This window comes from Rhinopithecus bieti, unplaced genomic scaffold (genome assembly GCF_001698545.2).
Source record: "Rhinopithecus bieti isolate Rb0 unplaced genomic scaffold, ASM169854v2 scaffold_64503, whole genome shotgun sequence".
Taxonomy (NCBI): domain Eukaryota; kingdom Metazoa; phylum Chordata; class Mammalia; order Primates; family Cercopithecidae; genus Rhinopithecus; species Rhinopithecus bieti.
The window spans coordinates 1,331,639-1,335,331 of NW_016825208.1; the positions used below are offsets into that span (position 1 = coordinate 1,331,639).

Genomic DNA, 3,693 nt, shown 5'->3' on the forward strand with positions numbered 1-3,693 from the left:
CATGCTGTTTTGGTGACTATGGCCTTATAGAATAGTTTGAAATCAGGTAATGTGATGCCTCCAGATTTGTTCTTTTTGCTTAGTCTTGCTTGGGCTATGCAGGCTGTTTTTGGGTTTTATATGAATTTTAGGATTGTTTTTTCTAGTTCTGTGAAAAATGTTGGTGGTATTTTGATGGGAATTGCACTGAATTTATAGATTTCTTTTGGTAGTATGGTCATTCTCACAATATTGATTCTACCCATCCGTGAGCCTGGGATGTGTTTCCATTTGCTTGTGTCATCTGTGATTTGTTTCAGCAGTGTTTTTTTTTTTTTTTTTTGAGATGGGGTCTCGCTCTGTCACCCGGGCTGGAGTGCAGTGGCGCCATCTCGGCTCACTGCAAGCTCGACCTCCCGGGTTCATGCCATTCTCCTGCCTCAGCCTTCCAAGTAGCTGGGACCACAGGCACCTGCCACCACGCCTGGATAATTTTTGTATTTTTAGTAGAGACGGGGTTTCACCATGTTAGCCAGGATAGTCTCGATCTCCTGACCTCGTGATCCGCCTACGTCGGTCTCCTAGAGTGCTGGGATTACAGGCATGAGCCACCACACCCGGCCTGTTTCAGCAGTGTTTTGTAGTTTTCCTTGTAGAGGTCTTTCACGTCCTTAGGTTAAGTATATTTCTAAGTGGTTTTGTTTTGTTTTGTTTTGTTTTGTTTGCAGCTATTGAAAAAGGGATGGAGTTCTCGATTTGATTCTCAGCCTGGTTGCTGTTGGAGTATAGGAGAGCTACTGATTTGTGTACATTAATTTTGTATCCGGAAATGTTGCAGATTTCTTGTATCAGTTTTAGGAGCTTTTTGGAGGAGTCCTTAGAGTTTTCTAGGTATACAATCATATCAGCAAACAGTGACAGTTTGGCTTCTTCTTTATATATTTGGATGCCCTTTATTTCTTTCTCTTGTCTGATCGCTCTGGCGAGGACTTCCAGGACTGTGTTGAAGAGAAGTGGTGAGAGTGGACATCCTTGTCTTTTTCCAGTTCTCAGAGGGAATGCTTTCAACTTTTCCTCATTCAGTATTGTGTTGGCTGTGGCTTTGTCATAAATAGCTTTTATCACATTGAGGTATGTTCCTTGTATGCCGATTTTGCTGAGAGCTTTAATCATAAAGGGATGCCAGATTTTGTTGAATGCCTTTTGTTTTGCATCTATTGAGATGATCATGTGATTTTTGTTTTCAATTATGTTTATGTGGTGTGTCACATTTATTCACTTGTGTGTGTTCAACCATCCCTGCTTCCCTGGTATGAAACCCATTTGATTGTGGTGGATTATTTTTTTGATTTGATTTTGAATGTTTCCATCATAAAGAAATGGTAAACGTTTGATGTGATGAGTGTGCTAAATGCCCTGATTTGCTTATTACACATTGTATTCATGTATCAAAATATCACACTGTACTATATTAATGTGTACAATTATGTCAACTAAAATAAATAAAAATAATAGCCATGACTTTAAATAACTTAAGAAATAATATGATGGACCAGGGGATGAGGAAATAACATGACCCAGCCCTGACCAATCAGAGTTTCCCACACTGTACCATATCTCCCTCACAACAGGTATTAGTCCAAAGGTCATTTTCTCTGGTTCTTTATTTATGAACATTGTGAGAAAGATGTCTATTTTTCTGCTGAAGCTGTTAAGGTAGGATAATAGAGAAGTTGGAGCTGATAAGCTGATATTGACTATCTTCTTTAGAAGTACAGAGAGCTCTGATGACAAATTTGAGTCTCTGAATTAATCATGTCTCTAGCCAACCTCACCCCTCCCCTGGCCTTTCCAGATAAATTTACATGTTGAATATTTTCTTTAAAACTGTTAACTTGTGGCGGTCTGCGCTGCAGTGCGAAGGGCTCGAAGATGGCCAGTTGGCAGAGCTAAGTGGATAATCTGATGTGCGATGGCTGCTGTCTGGAGGCCGCCATTGTCGGCTACTGCGATGCCAAATACGTCCGGGCAGCCATGGCCGGGGGCATCTTTCAGAGCATTATGCCAATAGAAATAGATATGATTGTAGGAAAAGACTGGGAAGGTTTCTTTACCAATGGTTTGACTCTTGGCGCGAAGAAATGCTCAGTGATCAGAGATAGTCTCTACGTCTATGGTGACTGCACAATGGACATCCAAAGAGTCAAGGTGGGGAGCCAACATACAATGTTGCTGTCAGCAGAGCTGGTAGAGCACTGGTTATAGTCATGGGAAAGGAAGGTGTCCACGGAGGCATACTTAACAAGAAAGCATATGAATTTGCTTTATACCTGAGGAGGTCTGATGTGTAAGCAGCCTCTCCCCATCTACCTAGCAACTGTCTTCATCAACAACCCTAATTGTGGTCACAGTGCTACCAAACTATAGATGGCAGCTAATTTTTCTTTACCTATTTTCTACTGTCATGATTCCTGTTTGCCCAATGGATTATTTGTATGTTAACCACTGTATGTAACCAACCCTTATCTGGCAACCTAATTGCAGCACAATAATGATTTGCGTGATACCTTGAAACTGGGGGGAGGGGGCATGCCAAGTTGGGCATCACTTTGTCTTAGCAATTAATGGAATATTGATTACTAAAATATGTTAATATTAAGCAAGGTGCCGGTTGTGCAATCTCTGATTAATGTCTTTTCAGCACTTTGAGCATTTGCTTGGCTCATTTAGCCTTCCTTTTGTAGCGCATGGTTGGGAGGAAAAAGTGCATGCATCTTTCCTTCACTCTTCTTTTTCCCGCCCCCCTCTCCCTTCACACATAGGCATTTAGTTTGCTTCCATCTTTTTTTATGCAGTGCCTGTTTTTTTTTAACCAGTTAATATCCCTTTTGTTGATGAGCTATTGAGAGCTGCAGTAGTTTGCTTTTAATATTGTTGTTGCTTGTGAGTAGAGACAAACCTTTATTCATAGTGTCTACAGGACATATGAAGAGTGCAATGGCAAAACAAGAGCAAAAAGCACTTCCTCCCGTGACCTTACAGTAACCATACTGATTGAATCCCCGGGGACATTCCATCATTGCAATAGCTCAGATTTTTGTTCCCGTCTTTTTCTTGGCACACCAGCTCTACTCTTTAGTAAAATTGTAAAAGGTTGCCATTATGGACATTAGGTATCCCAACATAACCATCTGGAGTGTCTCCAGTTTGTTCTTCATAGGACCACTTTTTATTTGCAGCTTGAGTTTTTGTATGAGGTTGCATTATTGTGGACTTGGCTGTCTTGTGATGAATTTTTTTCATATGTATTCTGTGCCATACGATTGTTAAAATGAACTGTTGCTATTGTGAGATGGATTTTAACTGACCTATTAAGGGTTTCTTTCGAATGGCACTACTTTAGAGACATCCTAGTATTTGCTTCTATTGTTTGGGCCTTGTGGATGATGCACAGATTTAAAAACAAATCTTGTTGCTGATTTGTCCATTTCTTTCCCTGCACTTTGTTACATCTGGGATACAGTCATAACTCATCTGATTTAATATGTATTTTTAAAAATGCCATAACTGTTAAACACTTTGTTTACAGACAGATGAAATAAATTTATTCCAACCAAATACTCTAGGCTCCTGTTGTTTATATAAATTGTTGGCTTACTGTTAAAAGCTGATTTTTGACAAAGTGGGAATACACAGAATAGGCCAAAGTCTGCT

The 3,693-nt window shown here is 40.1% G+C and overlaps 1 pseudogene; it reads left to right on the plus strand.

Annotated features, from left to right (window-relative positions):
* The first annotated feature begins 1,911 nt into the window (after positions 1-1,911).
* On the plus strand, positions 1,912-2,343 carry LOC108522594 (profilin-2-like; annotated as a pseudogene).
* The last annotated feature ends 1,350 nt before the right edge of the window (positions 2,344-3,693 follow it).